Source organism: Girardinichthys multiradiatus, chromosome 23, assembly GCF_021462225.1.
Source record: "Girardinichthys multiradiatus isolate DD_20200921_A chromosome 23, DD_fGirMul_XY1, whole genome shotgun sequence".
NCBI lineage: Eukaryota > Metazoa > Chordata > Actinopteri > Cyprinodontiformes > Goodeidae > Girardinichthys > Girardinichthys multiradiatus.
The window spans coordinates 31850019-31870005 of NC_061815.1; the positions used below are offsets into that span (position 1 = coordinate 31850019).

Below are 19987 nucleotides of genomic sequence, written 5' to 3' on the forward strand. Positions count from 1 at the left end.
AACTGAATCTTTCAACATGTCCCAAATATTTTGGGTAGCCTTACTCAGCTGTGGATGAAATTGTGGATGCAATTGTTATAATTTGCCTGTGTCTAGGGTTTTGAGTTTGAGTTCTGTTCAGTTTTCTATGCACTGCCATGTTTTTAATTGGCTTTATTTTAGTTCATTTATGATTGATTCATTCTGGTGTTTAGGTTTTTTTTACTTACCTGGTTTCCTATGTTGGATGTTTTAGTTTGTATTGTCATAATTTTGTAAACAGACTTGACCCACATGCAGTAAATGCTCAGGAGAAACAGGAAAGTTTATAATAAGTTTATTGAATACAGGAATACTGGTTGCACTGGTACATGTAAAGGGGCTGTAAAGAAGAAGCGAACAGTAAGTAGGAGTGGAACTAAGAACGAAATAATGAATAAGTATTTCCTTACTCCAAAGGTCAGACACAAAGTGAGCTTAACAAAGCAGTATGACGATCCAGCCTGGGTAATAATTAATCACTCTCCCTCAGTTATTTTCTTTCTCCCACCAGCTGATCCTGATTCCCCTCTGATTAACTCCATTGGTTCATTGGTCCATTCTCCACTCTCCCTCAATCTTTATACTCCCTTATTGTCATTATTCTCCACTGGTTCCTCCTGAAAACAACCCATTTCATATCCTTAGACCTGCCTGTGTTTTTCTTGTCCTGCATAAGACTGTAAGTTAACCGGCTCTTATTAAAAAGCATTCATCTACTCACCATGCTGCTTCCTCGCTCTTGTCTGCACTTTGGTCCTGCAAAACTCTCACTCGCCATGGCAGCAATAGAGTCTATTGCGCAAGAAATCAATGGTAGAGGTTTGCCTGTTGTATCTTATCTTACTACTGCTCACTCGTTTAATGTAAATCCTGATCAGTCAGACTGTACAAATGTCACTTTGAATGATACAGCTCCAAACAAGAAGGACAAAGAAAAAGCCTCATTTTAATTGATGGTATGTACCTTTTATTTTCTGTTTTGTGTACTACCTCTTGGCCAGGTCTTTCACAAAAAAGAAAAATGGATTTTATGTAAAGGGACATCTTGGTAAAATAGTGGTTAAATAAAAAAAATGGGGATGATCAAGCATTTCTGTGCTCAAGGAAACAAGAGACTTTCAAGAGACGTTTTCTCCCCATCTCTGTGTCAACTGTGTAAGCATAAAGGTTGCATAGGGCAGATTATGTTAATCCATCAGTCATACTGCTCTGAGCTAGCAAGAGATATTTACAGTTGGTGAGTAAAGGCGGCTCGAGGCCTCTCTTACAAGCAACTACACTGCTGTAACCTACTGGTTTAAAATATGCTTTAACTGTTTTGTGAAAAAGCAAGTTGAAGTTACTTTCCTTAACATTAAGTGAATCTAATCAAATCTTATCATGGCTGCTCCTTTTGTATTTCGATATTATTGCATTCCACATTTAAGACTGTAAGACAGAAATGTATTCCATGCAGCTTAGTTTAATCATCCAAATGCATTTTGTGAAAATAAATCATAGTAAAATACATTTTGACTTCTATAAGAGGAAAACAAAAACATTTTTGACACAGTGATGCTCTTGATTTTTCCAGGCAGCAACATGAGCAAACAGGGTGAAGTGGAACTAGAGAGACCATTATTTTAATGTGATCGACACCAAGAAGTCTGAAAACATGACAGTTTACACATAAATATTTTGTCTATAAAGCTGAGGGCATTGTTTCTTCATTGACTTGCTTCACTTCAGGGCTGATTTTCTGATCCAATCCATCTCAAAAACGCCAAGAAATCAGTCAAAATCATAGTCTGAGCCGAAGCACCCAGTCGGTGGTCCCAGCACCCGTCAGACTAGGCCTGTGACAGTTTTTGACAATTCGAACAAAAGTCGTTCATTTATCTGCTTCACATCTCGCTGATGCAACCTCAAGAAAGCTGAATTTCAAAGGACGGTGGCGTCGCTCAGGTTTATTCCACAGTCTGTCTGGATTTTGTCTCATTAATCACTTTTGGCGGCTTCAGAGATGGAAAATTCATGTCCGTGAGTTCAGCTTAGAAAGACCTGGATGAATACAAACAGTCACATTTACAAGCAGCGTGAAATAGAGGAGCTATCTGTTTGTACACAGCACAAACAAGATTTTATATAAAACATGGCAAAAATGTGGATTTAAACTGACAAAAATGCATGACAGACTGAAACGAGACAATTCTGTTTTGCATTAACTGCCAGTCAGCCTTGTTACAGGGTGAAATGTTTCAATTTCCCTTCTAAAAAGTTTACAGCTCCAATAAAGCGGGATGTTTAGATAATGAAAGACCTGGCATATTGTTATGAGTTCATACAGCAGAGCTCAGTTTCTAAAGTTCAGTGAGGGTGCAGCTCTGAATCAGACGGGAGTTCAGTCAGAGACCTTTACAGACCTGGTTTCTATGGAGAAGCAACATACATTTTCATAAGGCTCACTGATTTTTCAGTTTTAACTCCCTCACAAATGTAAGCTGCAACAAGTTGTTCTGAAACGCCGATGAATATATTAAAGAAAAATGAAAAGTTCAAAATACAGGGTCAGGTTAGGCATCACAGAGACAAAGGAAGTGGATCTCCTAGAAAATAGCTCAGTTCATAAAGAAATCCCAGTTGGTCACAAGCTGAGTCACGTTTTTGAAAATAAAAAAGAGAAGTTGAACCCCATGTTCTTTAAAGACAAATGTAACAAAACACACACAAATAAATTACATTGTGAAGTAATATCAAGTCAAACAGAATTGTTAGACATATTTCTGCAAATGAAATGTCTGTTTTGTCCTTTTTACATCATATAAAAAACTTCAATGTCCCTTTAAAGATGCTGTGAGCTAAATGCTTAATCCAAATTCATCCAAATGCATTTTGTTTATAAAGCACAATTAAAAACAAATTGTTTAATCAGTACAGTACTAAAATAGGTCAAACCGAGACACTAATAATAATAATATCAAAATATAACAATGAACAACAAAAGCAGAATAAAACATAATACAAAGACTGTAGTAAAATAAAAACAGAAACAACACACTAACTAATTTGTGTCAAAAGCCACTGAATATAGGTGTGTTTTAAGAGAAATTTAAAACAACAAGAGAAGAAGCCTGTCTAATCTTCAAAGCCAACTTGTTCCGTAATTTTGGAACCACGACTGAAAAGAACTGATCTCCTCTGAGCTCCAGCCTAGTTTTTGTACAATCAACAGAAGCTGGTCATCTGATATAAGGGACTGTGTTGAAACATGAGGTTGCAGCAAGTCAGAGAGTTATTGCAGAGCAAGACCATTGAGGCATTTAAAAGTCAAGATAAAAGGTTTTAAAATGACACACATGCAGCCAGTGGAGAGATTAAAGAACATATAAGATATGTTCGCATTAAAAGACGAGCAGCAGCAAAATGAGCTGATGGCGTGAAAGAGAGGCCTGACTGATCCCAGTATCAAGTGAATTGCAATAAACTAGACAAGTTGTAATAAAGTATTGATTATTATCTCCAGATAATGTTTCAGCAAGACTGGTTTTAGTTTAGCAACCTGGTGTGACTGAAAGAAATACCTCTGATTAACTAATGGTGATTCTAAATCACCTTAACTATGCCTCGTCCTGGCCAGATTTTTAAATGCATCTATCCGATTTAATACAAAAAGAACAAAATTACTTTGACATTGATTTCTTCTCTCTTCGATCGGTATATGAATCTTCAAACCTTCTTGTATCACACAGATTTCCAGCTTTCAAGCTCTTCCGGGAATGGTCGTGTGAAGGAAAAGTTTGCCTGTGAGCTATTGTCTCTCCATATATGCGATTCCGTGACGTCGTCCCATGAGAGACGCTGGAAATGGCAACGAAAGTTTATTTTCTGTGGGTTTTATAATCCTGGGTGACGTCAGAGCTGCGACGTCTGTTGAACTGCGCATGTCGAACTGCCCGGCCAAGATGGATGACTCCAACAAGTCCAAATCAAGTTTTGGGCCTTTACAGTTCAAGTCTAAGTCAGGTCTTGACATGTGCGACTCAAGTCCTAGTCTCACACTTGGGTCCCCAACCTAGTTTCTGGTTGACAATAAACTTTAAGACCCCCAAAACATTTATGTGATTTGACATGTTTGTAATTACATGCTTGGGCAATGGAGTTTGTTATGGAGCATGCAACAGTACTCTCTCTCTCCCCCATCCATTGCTGTCCGTCAGCTGTGTATAATGGCCAAATAAGCAAATAAAATACCCCCCTAATCATTTCTACTTGCTAAAAAGGAAGGTTGACTTTGTTTATCACAGCTTGGCTACTAGAGAAATGTCATCCATCTGTCTTTATGCAAGGCTGGTTTCGAAAACAAATTATTTAAAACAAGTTTGTTTAGTTAATTGCAAAAGTGTTTTCGAGATTCCTGTTGGGCCTGAAAAATGAAATATGTTAGATTTTTCTGACACCTTTCAAAATTACATATTATATATTTTTTTATTTATTGCTTGTTACTGAAGTAGATAAAATTGATTGAGATGTATATGACTAGAGCAACAATATTTATGGCTCAAATTCAATGATTAATACTGACGTTGTGTTTTTTTACATATCATTTCAAATATTCTTTGAGCTATGAAACTACTTGGAGTTTTCTGTCATTGTGGTCTTGTCCAACGAAGTAAATGCATACCTGAAATTGAAAAATAAAGATCATATCCATCTTTGAAGAACTCCAAACTTCTATAAAAAGCAGTGAAGTGAGATAACCATCATCTTGCAGGCAGATTCAAGCACCAGCTTTACAAAATGAATCTGTCAGTCAAACAAGTAATGAAATAATTTTCTGCCTGCTGAAAAAGGAACTTGTCTTTTTGGGCTCTGCTGCTTATTTTCCTTTATTCATGGGTTTTTTTCTGAGAACATCCGGGCTCAACAATGCTACGTCTCCCATCTGCTCCTCTGTTCTGTAATAGGACATCTTTTGGTAGAAGAGTCACAGTTGAGTTTTTCTGATAAAGCTCCATTGGTATTACCTGGACAAACTGTTCTGCTGTGAGTGATTTCTCTCTCTACCTGAACCATGCATCTGCTGTGTTTACACTTGTACTGTATTTGATGAAGTTTCTTTGTCACAAGAGAGCAAAGCATGTTTCTCAGTCGTTCAAAGCTTCTCATAATCTCCCCTTGGTGGCATTTTAGCAAACAATTAGGCAACCGCGATTTGTGTTTCTATTACAATTTGCCCCTCAAATCAGGTCTCAGTTCATCAATCCTGCTGTATTTCACACTATCCAATAATAATTCAGATATTTTTATTTCACACTCATATTTATCTCTCTGTCACTGCAGGGCTAAAGGCACTCACTAACTTGTCAATGAATCAAACATCATTGCACAAAGAGTAATAGTGTCCAAACTCTTTACGGGTCAGTGGTCTGCTTGCTTTAGATGTTGCCCTGGTTTCACTTACCTGATGTTAAATGTTACCTCGGCAACATTTAACTGTCCAGTGGTCGTTATCACTGGACAGTTAAATGTTGCCGAGCTCCTCACCCTATCTCTAAGGGAGTGCCCGGCCACCCTACGGATCCGGGATCTCGTTCATTCGGTCATGATCCAAAGTTCATGGCCATAGGTGAAGGTAGGAAGGTAGACCGACTGGTAAATTGAGAGCTTCACTTTTTGGCTCTACTCTCTCTTCATCACAACGGATCGGCACAGCCTCCCCATTACTGTGGCAGCTGCACCAATCCGTCTGTCGATCTCCCGCTCCATTCTTCCCTCACTCGTGAACAAGACTCCAAGATAATTGAACTCCTCCACTTGAAGCAGGAACTCCCCTCCAACCTGAAGAGGACAAGCCACTCTTTTCCAGTCGAGAACCATGGCCACGGACTTGGAGGAGCTGATCTTCATCCCAGCCACTTCACACTTGGCTGCGAACCGCCCCAGCGCATGCTGTAGCTCTTGGCTAGAGCGGGCCAGCAGGACCACGTCATCTGCAAAAAGAAGAGACGAAATCCACTGGTCCGGTGACAAAGGGCAGCACTGCCGGAGTCCAACAGGCACCAGGAACAGGTCCCACTTAGTGCAATGCGGACCAAACTCCTGCGCCGCTTGTACAGAGACCGGATGGCCCCTAATAAAGGGCCCCCGACTCCATACTCCTGGAGCAAGCCCCACAAGACACCACAAGGGACACAGTCAAATGTCTTCTCCAGGTCCACAAAACAGATGTGGACCGGTTGGGCAAACTTCCATGCACCCTCAAGTACCCTGCAGCGGGTGTAGAGCTGGTCCCGTGTTCCACAGCCAGGATGAAAACCACACTGCTCCTCCTGAAGCTGAGGTTCAACTCTCGGCTGGACTCTCCTCTCCAATACCCTGGTGTAGGCCTTTCCAGGGAGGCTGAGGAGTGTGATCCTCTTGTATTTGGAACACACCCTCCGGTCACCCTTCTTATGAAGAGGGACCACCACCCCAGTCTGTCAATCCAGAGGCACAGCCCCTGACTGCCACGCAATGTTGAAGACTTGAGGTCAGCAGCTCCCTAACCACACTGTAAACAGTGTTGGCGAAGCACTGCTTCCCCCTCCTGAGAAGTCGGAAGGTTTGCCAATCGGTAGTCCTTCTTCATAGCATCACCAAACTCCTCCCTGTCCTGAGTTTTTGCCTCTGCCATGCTTGGCCTCACGGTACCCATCAGCCGCCCCAGGAATCCTACAAGCCAACCACAGCCCATAGGACTCCTTCTTCAGCTTGACAGCATCCCTTACTGCTGGTGTCCACCACTGGGTTCGGGGATTGCCACCGCGACAGGCACCACAGACCTTACGGCCACAGCTACGGGCAGCAGCATCGACAATAGATGCGGAAAACATGGTCCACTCGGACTCTATGTTTCCCAGCAGACCCTCATTATGCGCTTCAGCCTGCCTAGTCTGTCCAGCTTTCTCCTCTTCCAACGGATCCAACTCATCCCCAGGTGGGTGACTGCTCAGCCCCTCTCTTCACCCGAGTGTCCAAAACATGCGGCCGAAGGTCTGATGACACGACAACAAAGTCGATCATTGACCTCCTACCTAGGGTGGCCTGGTGCCAAGTGCACTGATGAACACCCTTATGCTTGAACATGGTGTTCATTATGGACAATTCGTGACTACCACAGAAGTCCAATAATGAAACACCACTCGGATTCAGATCAGGGAGGCCATTCCGTCCAATCACGCCTCTCCATGTGTCACTGTTGTTTCCCACATGGACGTTGAAATCCCCCAGCAGAATAATGGAGTCCCCGGGAGGGGCACTATCCAGCACCTCCAACAGGGACGCCAAGAAGACCGGGTACTCTGCACTACCGCTTGGCCAGTAGGCCGAAACGACAGTCAGAGACCTGGCTGAGCTGGGGGGCAACAAGCACTCCACTGAGACTTCTTATCATATTATTTTTCACTTCCACTTGCTAATACAGTAGAACAAAGTAAATTTGTCTTCATATTTATCACTATTGTCTCGCATTTTATCTGTACACTAAACACAAAGTGGATTTTATACGAGCAATTTCTTCACTGATAACAGTGTGGAAGAAGTTGTTATTTTATGTTTTTTTATGTTTGAGTTTAGTTTTGTGTTTTCTGTCATTGTTGCAAAATTTACAGACTTTGGTTGTGGGAACCCCTGTCATTTATTGGCACCACAGGTATAGGTGTGTAAAAAGCCTTTAAAATAAATTCCTAGGTAGTTATAGTTTATACTAATGGGCATTAAAATCACCCGACCTTAATAATACTGTGGTATAAGTAGAAATCAAATATAGATTTTAGGCTCAAAAGTATTCATACCGCTTTTCAAATTTTAAAATTGTGTTAATTTAACCAAGAATGTTGTTTCTAAAATTAAATTAGACAGACATGTCTTAAAATGAAAATAAAAAAAAATCTTTTCAATAATCAGTGTAAAAATCTTTATTGGCATTAAAGCAACCAAGTCCTTTTTATAATTGCTGAGCAGCATTGTTGCATTTTTCCACAAATATCTTGGCAAATTGTTTGGTGATGAGCTCAAATATTCCCATCACTTATTCAAACACAATAAAGTAATTTGTAGGCCACCTTTATTCATTATTCCAGGATGGCAGGTGGAAATTGAGTGCACGAAAGAACAAGCTCAGAGGTTGATGTTTTCCATTGTTTTAAGTCCTTTTGTAAGAAAAGATGCTGAATTAGTTAAAGCAGGAAACAAAAACGAACGCCCTCGCCCTGCAGGCTGCCAGAACATTCCTCCGCTAAGCTTTTGCTCACTGAGAGTCTCAATCAGTTCTGGCATGGAGATGCTGCACATATTGGAGTAGGCTGATTGGCTTTCACATCTTGGCGGTTGAAAAGGGGAAAAAAAGGGAATGGATAGTGATTAAATTCACTGGCAGCCCGTGTAACACAACACTCACACTCATTCGTCTGTATTTTTATTGTTGGATGGTAATCCTGTTAATGAAAAATGTGCTGTTTTTCACAGCCACTGGCATGTAGAGCGCCAACCCAGCTCCTGTGGGAAGGAAGGTGGGATGAGTGTTTGTCCGCCAAAATAAAAGACACATTAATGAGAAAAGAATGTTGCAATCAACTGAAATTATGTGTCTGGTCAAAAAGCGAGGGACGGTGCTCTCCTGCTGCTTCCTTGGCTAAATGATGAACCTGCTGATCCTCAGCAGGGGAGATTTCAAAAACTGCCTGTTTTCTCCTGCAGGGATGCACAAATCTGACATCCAGCGTTCTACCTGCACAGCATCGAATCAAAACATGGCTCACATCAGCCCACATGGACCATGGGGCGACTCTTTCAAGTTGCAGCTGAGTCACTTAGTGAGCAGCTGCGTTTTAAATGCTCAAACCTCTGGACAAATGCCTTTTTTCTTTACATCTCAGCTAAAAGCTAGTTTAAATCTTTAATCCTATTTAACTACAGCCACCAACTACTTAGGTACACCGTGTCAGTACCGGGCTCCTCTTACGCTGTAAGAGCTGTGTTAATTCTTTAAGACATAGACTCAAAAAGGTGGTGGAAGGTTGCTCTGAGAGTCTGATCCATAATGACCTGACAGAATCACACAGTTGCAGCAGATTTATCAGCTGCACATTCATGATGAGAATGTCCCATTCCACCACATCCTAAAGTTGTTCTATTAGATGAAGAGCTGGTGACTGTTAACACTATTGGAGCACAGTGGACCTATGCTGAAGAAACCAGTCTGAGATTATATAAGCTGTTTGACATGTTGCATTATCCTCCTGGAAATTGACACAGGAAGATGGGTACACTGTGGGTATAAAGAGATGGACATGGTCGCCAACAATACCCAGGTAGGCTGTGACATTTAGACAAAGATTAGTTGGTACAAAGTGTCCCAAATTGTACACACACAAAATCACTCACATCATAACACCAACACCACCAGCATCAGGCATTGATACAAGGCAGGCCGGATTCATTCTTTTATGTGGTTTACACCAAACTCTGACATTACCATCTCAACATCACCGCTGAAACTGAGGCCCATTGGACCAGGCAACATTTTTCAAGTATGTTACTGTACAATTGTCCAGAAGTGGCATCTGGCATGGTCTTTTGTAGAACATATGCTTAAGGTTGTAACCTGTTGTACCTTCTCCTCTGACTCAAGACAATAAAATAGCATTTTTATGTTTGTCAAGAGATGTTCTGAATGAAAATCCCAGCAGATCCATAGTTTCTTAAATACTTAGACCAATCCGGTTGGCACCAACAACAGGGCCACGTTCAGTCACTTAACACCTCCATGTTGTTAATTCTGCTGCAGTGACGTGCAGTAAGGAAGGCAGGTGAGGCACAGCCTTAATAGAAGTAAAATACCAGCAATGACAAGACAAATAAATGGGAGAAAAGGAATGTGAGGCAGTGAATAGCTGTACCTCACTACCGACGGTGCTGTGTCATACACACATACACACGTCTTTATAAATATACATGCTGTATTAAACATTTCCTAACATGCTAACGTTCCACACTCTGATATATTTAATGAATTTGTGTAACATGTTTAATCTTTCTAATTGGCCATACATTTGCAGTGAAAATGAACAAAGTGAGGCAAAAAGTACCCTGCTGTACTGATAGGGGGGAGTGCTGAGCCCCATTGACACAGATAGTTAACACCATGTAGCTACCTACTCTTCAGGTATGCCCTGTGCAGGGGTGTTTTCACCACTGAGACCTGTAACCTTACACTTATTTAAATTTGATTTGACAAAATTGAAGATTACTTCTCAAAAATAAGGATTTTCCCCAACTGTATTTTTAGTCGAAACAGGAGATTTGAGAGCAAGAAAGACCAACTCCGGAGCTGAAAGATCTGCTTCAAATATGTGGGAGAAAGGTAACCCACTCTTTTCAACCGGAGTAGTACAGCGGAAAAGAGTGTGGAGTACACGGATATGACTTGGCATTGAATGGGCAGCAGATACTGAACATTAGCGCCACAACGCGAAGGTGAGAGAGAACTGGGAGATTTTAAAAGACTTGCAACTATGGACTTCATATACAAATAAAGGTAAGATCATACACAAATTTCTGGTTTTAATAAAAAAAAGAGAGATCAGACAAAAAAAAGAAACATTTTAAATAACCCTATTTGACCTTTATAAAAATTTTTTTTCTTGCTCTTGTGTTGTACAGTATGGAATTGATTATAGCATAATTAAAAGCTTTTAAAATAGTCTGTGCCTCACCAGTCATGAATCCCATCGCACGTCACTGTTCTGATGTTCAATTCCAACTTCATCAATTATTTGTTACTACATTTAGTTGCATCAAGTTGCTGTGATGTGATCTGATTTGCTGTTTTTTTTTAACAAGCAGTTGAACCTACTACCTACTAAATGGCCGTCATAAGTCTCAGGATTCTTTTCTGTAAGAAGATAATTCAGACTAGGTAGTAGAATGGAATGTATAATTTTCCTAAAATCCTTAAATTGTAAATTGCCCCTTGCGACCTGAATTTATTTACAATCAGAAAAAAAAAAAAATATCTACGGAATATAGCAGATGCCCAGTGACGTAGAAATTGTTTATTTGAATATAGAACAAACAATAGATATGAATTGGTAATAAATTTAGCAAATTAGCAAGATTAAACCGTAAATGGGCAAAACTCCAACCCTTAGATGACAGCAAAGTGGGTTTCAAAATTATCTTTGATATGTGTTGAGTACTCATCAACCTGGCTTATTCAAGGACTCATTAAGGTGGTTGGACGTGTGGCTGAGAACATCATAATCTTATTTGATGTGGCTCTGTTGGCTTCCTCTAGTGATGACTTTCGGAGTTCACTGTAGTGGCCTGAAGCAAAATCTGAGGTCATGGTTCACAAATCGTGGTTCAGAATTAGGTGGACTCCCACCAGTTCGGGGTTCAGAGTCTGTACGTTGACGGGTGAATAACTGAATTTTCTGGTCCACCAATGTTCCAACCTCCAACTACTTATCTCTGGGTAATGTCCAAAAGACCAGTACAAAGGGTGAAATGAACTGGCGAAAGGAGTCGCTGCTTTTCTGATTAGAAAGGAATGAGTTGAGGTTTCCTAGTTAGGATTCCTTTAGAGACCTTCCTAGGGACCTTGGGTTATGACAAAAAAACGAGATCCCAAATAGAAGCGGCTGGGCATCTGTTCTGGATGACACTAGATGTCTATCTCAAGAGGTGTTCCAGGCATGTCCCACCCAGGAAGGGGGTCCGTGGGTTGGCCCAGGACACGTTGGAGGGACTATATCTCTCAGCTAACCTGAGAATGCATTAGGTTTTCCCCAGAGGAGCTAAAGGAGTTGTCTGGGGAAAAGGATGGGTTTTATAAAAATAATCTGTAATATTTAGCAGGTTATTGCAGTAAAATTGTATTTACAAATGTACTTACTTTTCATGTTTAAAATAAATTGGTAAAAGATCTTAAATATAACCCAAAAAAGTGATTTTGGCCTTCTGGTCCTACACAGTAGGGTCAAAGCCACCGTTAGGGACATGTAAGCAGTTCTTAAAAAATGAACATGAGACAGAGAAACTTTATTTTTTCAATATAAAATGTCAACCATTAAATAATGTTGATAGAATCCCTCAGATCCTGCACAACTTCAGAAGGGGGAAAGGGGGTAACAAAGGACTTCCCATGATGCCACTGCCCGCATAAAACCCCCACCTTCCCACAAGTCTTTCTCTTCCACACGGCCTTCCAGAGGGACCGGATAGGGGAGAAAAGCGCGCTGATGTCTCTTTGCTGGCAAACAGACATAAACTCTTCAAACTGGATCCAAGAGTGTCATCGATCATATGCACAAGATAAGTATGAGTAGAGCACTGTTCGTGTACCCGGTGATTTCATTCATGAACGGGGAAATTAAGGTGTAAGAGTTGCTTACCTTTTCTCTCCGAAGCCCCCGCAGAAGCAAAACTGTGTCGCAGAGAAATCCCCAGTAGAGAAGCTGTTTCTACAAGCCGAGTCTGAAGGAAGGACAATGGCCCGCACCACCGTGTTTACGGTATGCACAGCTGGTTGACGGACTGAACGAGCCTCCTAGCTACAGCTCCGGAGCTAACCCTTTTGTTCACAGAGCGAAGGCACCTTCTACCCCCGAGGTTAGCTGAAAGCTAACTGCTTGTTGACTGTGGGTGTTTCTTCAAGCTTCACCCCTTGAACAACGTTTCCTCACCACGGTTCATGAGGTTAGGTGTTTTGGGCAGAGACAGATTTAGGATGAAATGATCTAAACGTTTTTCATTTTATGAAGTTTGTGTGAAACTCAGCTATCTTAGTGCTAGCAGGCTATCTGCAGCACACGTGCCGGTTTGTGTTCTTTGACTGTTTTAAGGTTAAGATCAACTTTATTTAAAGGGTGATTTTAAACAGAACATTGCCCATAACGTGCCGTCCGCGCTTATGCATTTTAACCCTTTTATTAACCCTGGTATTTTAAAGGTATGTGTTGATTCTGGTGCTAAGCTATTAGCTTCTTTGTTAGCTTAACTGCTAACTGGTAAGAACACGTGCTTGCTTCTAAAGAGTATTCAACAGAAAGGTTATTGGTTTTCAAGCTAGTGAATAATAGTTCCTAAACATCATTTACTAAATTTGATAACCAAGTAAACACCATTAAGCCCCATTTCTCCAGAAAGATTTGGCTCTTTCCAAAATATTTCCTTAATGATATTTCTTCAAATATTATTTCAATACATAAAAGCAGCTAATTAGACACCAATGATAAATGGTCATCCAGAAGGTTGGTTTTATTCAGCAGATCATTATTTAAAACATTATTTTATTAAAATAATATTTTATCTGATCTTGCATTGTGAGTGGTTGTCTAATCATTTGCTGATTATTGCTTAAGTTGGTTCCAAGACTAACTTAACTTCACTTCCAGATTCTTCAAGATAATCCTTGGTTCTCAAACATAAACATTGCATGGTAATGTTGCATCACTCCTTTGGTCATGGTTTTCAATCATCTTTAATCAACTTGTTTATATTGATCAATAATCATGGCTTTGGACTTGGAGAAGCTGACTTTCATCTCCACAGGTTCACACTGGGCGCACTCGCCCCAGTGCTTGATGATGGGGCAGTTAATGATTAGAGATAGATATCAAAAACCACCTCATCTGCGAACGGGAAAGACAAAATCCACTGGTCCCCAAATAAGACCCCATCAGGCCCTTGGCTGCACGTAGAAATCCTGTCCAAGAAAGTTATGAACAGGACCGGTGACAAAGGGTAGCCCTGCTGGAGTCTAACATATACTGGAAACAGGTCCGACTTAGCGCTGGAAAAGCGAACCAAACTCCTGCTTCACTTGTATAGAGACCAGATCACTCGTATTTAATGGACCTGGACTTTGTGCTCCTAGAGGGCCCCCATAGGGAACCACAAGGAACATGACTGAATACCTTCTCCAGATCCTCAAAGCACATGTGGATTGTTTTTCAAACTCCCATGAACTATTGAGCACCCTTTAGAGGGTGTTGAGCTGGTTCCTCTCCTTAATAAAGGGGACCATCACCCCGGTCTGACAGTCCAGGGCGGCTGTCCCTGACTGCCAAGTGATGTTAAAGAGGTGAGTCAGCCACAACAGCCCCTTAGTATGTGCTTCCACCAGAGAAGGTGTGATGACAGAATTGAGAAGATCCTCGAAGTGCTTCTTCCACCATCTGATAATGTCCTGTTTCAAGGTCAGCAGCTGTCCACCTCCACTGCAAACAGTGTTGGTGAAGTACAGCTTCCCTCTCCTCAGGTGCCTGACTGTTTGCCAGAATCGCTTCAAGGCTAACAATTAGTTCTTCTTCATGGCCTTACTGAACTCCTCCCAGGATTGAGTTTTGCCTCAGCTACCACCTGGGCCGTAGCACACTTGGCCTCACGATACCTGTCGACTGCCTCATGAGTCCCAGAAGCCAGCCAGGCCTGATAGAACTCCTTCTTCACCTCGATGGCATGCCTGACTGCTGGTGTACACCACCATGTTTGGGGATTGCCACTGCGACATTCACCACAGAAAGTCCCTTACCTCCCCCGAGATCTGGGAAAAGCTCTCCTGCAGGTGAGAGTTAAATACATCTCTGACTGAGGGCTCTGCCAGACCTTACAACGAGACCCTCACTACACGCATGGGTGTGCCAAGTCTGTGCAGCTTCCTCCCCTATTGTCAAATCCAACTCGCCACCAGGTGGTGATTGGTGGACAGCTCAGTCCCTCTCATCACCTTAGTTTCCAAGACATGCAGCCAAAGGTCAGAAGACATGACCACAAATTCAACGTCAGGTCTAGTGTCCTGGTGCCAAGTGCACTGATGAACACCCTTACGCTTTAACATGGTGTTTGTTATGGACAATCCATAACTGGAATGACGGAGTGCCCGAGATGGGCACCATCCAACACCCCTGCCAGGGACGCCAAGAAGGCAGGGTACTCCACAACGATGGAGTAAACCCTAAAACAAGACGACTGAGCTGGGAAGCGACAGGCAAACCACTGTAATCCAAAGTAGTAGTCAAAGGACACTGTGTGTGGAGGTGAGCCCAACTGTTTAGCTATGTTGTCCAGGGCTTAAATGCCCCTGGCAGGGATTCCCTTGGCAAACAGGTTCTGGGTGGTGGGTCAGACAAAGAGTAGTTCAGAAGCCTTCAATAAGACCTTTAAAACGAGGTACATGATATCGCCCTGTACAGCGGAACCAGGGCACCACTATGGAGCCAGGCCTGCGTTTGGGGCTCGTCAGCTAGTGCCCAGGAAAATAATTAATAGTTTTCTCGTTTTTTACAAAGAAAAATTGAAAAAAGTGTGTTGTGGATTTGCATTTTAGAGGTATGGTCCTACCAGGTTGGTACATTTTAAATCTCTCCCCATTTTTCCTTGTAAAATAGCTCAAAGTCTTTCAGATTGGAAGGAGAAACCCATTAACTATGACCAGCTTCACCTTCCCTACTAAAGAAAAGCATCCCCACGGCATAATGTCATCACCTCAATGTTTCATCATATAGACGTTGTTTTCAGAGTTAAAGTCGTTTTCTGCCTCATGTAGTGTTTTGCATCTTGGCCAAAAAGTTATATTGCGGTCTCATCTGACCAGTACACTGTATTCCACATGTTAGCAATTCCCTCTACAATTGTTAAACAGACATCTTAGGGCTTTCTTTCAACAATGGCTTTTTTCTTACCTCTGCCTCCTCAATGCCAGTTTTGCAGAGTGCATAACTAATAGTTGACCCCCATAGTGCCATATTATCACAGAAAACCCCAATAAAATACACTGGTGTTTTTGGTTTTGACATACAAATTTGTTAAAAAATTCATGGGTTGTGAATACCTTTGTTAACTACTGTATCAGATGACTTGATGGTCAAATCAAAAGAGTATTCACTCATTAAAATACTGAATTGCTGCAGGCCTTGAGTCCATCTGCAGTTAAATTCAGACTTCACTTAGTCTGAGAAGTTTAGTTCTCATTACTGATTTACACTCATGGACAAAACAGTTTAGCACGTGCTTTGGTCGACCCGTGATGGGAATGTAAATGATTTGTTTCAGCAAACAGAAAGGAAAAAGCATGAAGCATGAGCAGCATTTGATCTTGGTATTGGTTGCCTTTTGGATTTGCATAGAGCTATGTGGTTGTTTTGTGCTTTGTGGGTGGATATGTCACAGTGCCTGGATCCAGGGCTAATAATCACATGAGGGCAACAATACATATTACAGAGGTTCTGGTGGCCCAAGACAGGCCATGTGGACAAAGCATTAAAAAAAACGGTGCCATCAGGAGACAGGTATTCTTTATGACTGTTTCCATGTTGGATGGCATGACATGGAGGCCTCATCTGTGCCAAATTCTGTATGCATCAATGTTCTTACTGGAATAGGAACATTAATTCAATGTCTTGGAGGCCCAAACACAATCATTCCAGACATAGGATAATTAAATTAAATTGAAAATATAAAATATTTGTCCTGTCAGAGATGAGACAGATATATTTGTTGAAGTTTCATCAAAATCTGATCAGCAGCTTCCAAGAAATTGCATGTGACAGATGAGGAGATGGACGAGTGCCGACCCTCGGTCCCACTGTGGGGGGCAACAGTGGTACCAACGGCTAATTAATCAAATTATATGACAGATGGTGTGGAGGAACTCTCCCCCCCCCACAGGACGCTTTCAGATGAGCCACGGGCCTCGCGGTGAAGCCGATCGTCAACACTTGACTGAAGTCCTTTTATTCCGTCCAATAAGAGAGGGAAGCCTTGGGAGAGACAGAACATGCCGCCATTAGTGGAGGACTGGAGCAGAGAAAGGACAGAGGAGTGATGGAGAAATATTGCTCTTCCTCTTTGGATGTGATATGATCGCAGCGTGGTGATATTGCTTTGTGGAATATAGCTGGAGCACAGAATTAGATTGGGTCTCCCCCTCTGGTTTCCATGATAAGGCCCCAGAAAAAGCAGCTTTGGATCGATCCAACAGACAAAAATGGGACAATGGGAACATAAACAGATTATGAACCTTTGAAATGGCTTCATTTCCAGGCAGGGGACAAACATAGTAAGCCCTTTTGCCTTCTCCTCCTACACAGTAGGGGCCAAGCCACCTTTAGGAGCATGTAGATCATGAAAAACTGAACATTTATCTTCGTGTTTGGATTATAGAAACATTGACTGCTTATTTGCACTGCATGGATTTTGAAAATAGAACCAGCAGCTATATTTTGTCCTGATCTGTGGTTGTAATTCTGGTTCTTCGCTTGTCTCCTGCACATCAGCTGCTTGTTTCCTTATCTGCTTACCTGCTTTGGTTCTTGTTGATTGTTCTTTTTGATTGTTCTTTTTCATGTCTTCAAACATGGTTTCCTTTCAGTTTTGTTTAGCGTTAGATCTAGTTTTTGCAGAACATTTACCTCTCATTCTCATGAAAGGTCTGCCTGTTTTCTCTTTCTGCATTTGGTTTCCACCTTGCTGTTTCATTGTAAGATATTTCTTAGCATAAGTTTAAATGTAAAATAACATAAAATAATCATTGGGTTTGCCCCCAAATATGCACATTTACCAATTTTATGCACTGCTTGGCAGAAGCGTAAGGCCAAAAAACTTTTTATGATCATTTATGACTTTACCAAATGAAGTTTACTTAAATAGACCACCAACAAAAAAACAATTTATTTTAGCCAATTTTGGTCTTTTTTTAAGCCATATAATTAGTTTTGTTCTTTGACACGGTGCTGCTCTCCAAATAATCAGGAGGGTTTATCAGAGAAAATTACTTGCTCCGTCTTCCACTGTCCATACATGTCTGTCCTGCAGAATACCAGTCAGTCCCTGATGCTCTTCTTGAAAAGAAAATGTTTCTTTGCGGCCCTTTTTTTCAAAATCTTTTCTCTTTCCTGTGCATGCAGACGCACAACTGAGAATTACAACTGAACATTCTGCCTCGAAACAGCAATGAAACTATTTTAAGAATCTAAACCAAATCCAGAGGCCTTCAGCTGTCATAAACTACACCTCTATTCGAGCCTCTTCATTTAATTTTAGAACTGCCGTGCTTCATTGTAGCATCAATTAATCAAGTAGTAGAAAACACTTCTCAGAAATTTTGGTCCACAGGGGTCATGAGAGTATCCTGCAGTTGCTAGAGATTTGTTAGTTACATATCAATGCTCTTTCCATGCTCTTATATTCTTTACACCTAATTCCGACACTGTGATGTGAATGTTGCAGCTGACTCATCGGACCAGGAAAGATAGTTTGAATCTGCTGTTGTCCAAGTTGTAAGCCTGTGTGACTTAGCTTCAGGTTCTGTTTTTAGCTGACACAAGTAACACCCTGTGCAGTCTTCTGCTGCTGTAACTCATCTGTTTCAAGGATTAAAGTGTTGTGCATTTAGATTCAGAGATAGTGTTCTGCGAAACTTGGTTGTAAGGACTGGCTATTTCAGTTGCTGTTGCCTTTCTATCATCTCAAACTAGTTTACCAAATCTCAAATTTTTTTTGACAACTATTGCCTTCTTTGGGAGGTGCTCCAGGCACGTCCCACTGGAAGGAGGCCCAGGGGACGGCCCAGGACACGCTGGAGGGACTATATCTCTCGGCTGGCCTGGGAACGCCTTGGGCTCCCCCCAGAGGAGCTGGAGGAGGTGTCTGGGGAGAGGGATGTCTGGGCGCCTCTGCTGAGTCGGGGGCAGCAGACCGCTTTTACCCGGTCCCGGATAAAGAAGACGAGTAGGAGTACGAGTACAAGTACGAGTAGAAACTATTTTCTCCATTAACAAAACGGAATCATTAGAATCCCACTGCACATTCCACCCCTAAACACACAATGGCTGTCATTGTCAGTATAGTAAATACATCATTCGTATATAATAACATTGTCAGAAGCAAAGCATGGTGTCCTGAACTAGGGCTGAAACAATTAATCAGATCAATCGTGATTAATCAATCATTTAAATATTTTACAGACTCTGAAACACACAATTTGCTGAAAGAGCCACTTAGAGCAGTAATTGGGCCAAAATTGTACCAAGAATAAATACATTTGGCGTGTAACATGGAGAAGTTTCTTTGCCGGCAAATATGCTCTATCCAGGACTCCTCAAGTGACAAAGCTTTAATTTTACCTGGTTCAAATTCTGTAAAGAATCTCCTATTAGGCACCTATTGCTATCTGATTATTTATCGATTCATCAAACAAAAAACAGTCGACAGATTAATTGATTAGCAAAACAATCGTTAGTTGCAGCCCTACGCTGAACAAGGTTTCCTTGGCCGGCATGATGAGCACAACTGTGACGTGGTCTAAGTGAAACAAAGTTGTTTTTTAGAAGGAGAAACCCACTTCATAATAACCTCAAGAGTGTCGTCAGGGGTACTCTCTGTTCTAGAGTTAGGTGGCACAATTAGTTGAGTCGCATTTCTTCTGCCTGTACTTTAAAATGTCATACAAATGTCCCATTGTAGTGCCATTATGCAGATGTATGCTGCGTGAGACAACCATTTTGTTTAGGTGATGCTGCTTGCAGAAGATTTGGATTTTTCCCACATGGCACACATCCCACTGATGGCACCAGAAGTGCTTGGCTGTACCTCTACGTCCTCAGATAAAAATCTTCTCAAAAATAACTTCTGCTGCAGTTCCTTGTTGGGTACCATGAGTTCCTTGGTGGTGAATTCCTCGCTGTGCTCCTCCACCAACTCCTTAATGCTGTCGTTATCCTCCTGGATATTCTGTCTTTGGCTGTGATGTAGTTCTTTCTTGTTAACCTTCTCCAAAAGAAACCCGTTTTATTATGGTTGAAAACTTGCAGCAGCACATATGACACTCTTGCCAACAATTTTCCAAGTCCACTTTAACCTTCCTGTCGGTTATTTTCTTGCATTCTCAAAGCGGTCTGTTTGTGGTCTGCTGATTTGCTTGACTGGTTTTCCTGAAGATGTAGGT

General features: G+C 41.6%; 1 long non-coding RNA gene across 2 annotated transcripts in view; it reads right to left on the reverse strand.

Moving 5' to 3' along the window:
• Positions 1–301: 301 nt before the first annotated feature.
• The window catches only part of LOC124859979, a 65669-nt gene continuing 45983 nt past the window's right edge, over positions 302–19987 (reverse strand). For both annotated transcript variants that reach the window (XR_007036238.1, XR_007036239.1), the window contains one exon: positions 302–2061. This is a non-coding gene — a long non-coding RNA (uncharacterized LOC124859979). The remainder of the gene's footprint in view (positions 2062–19987) is intronic.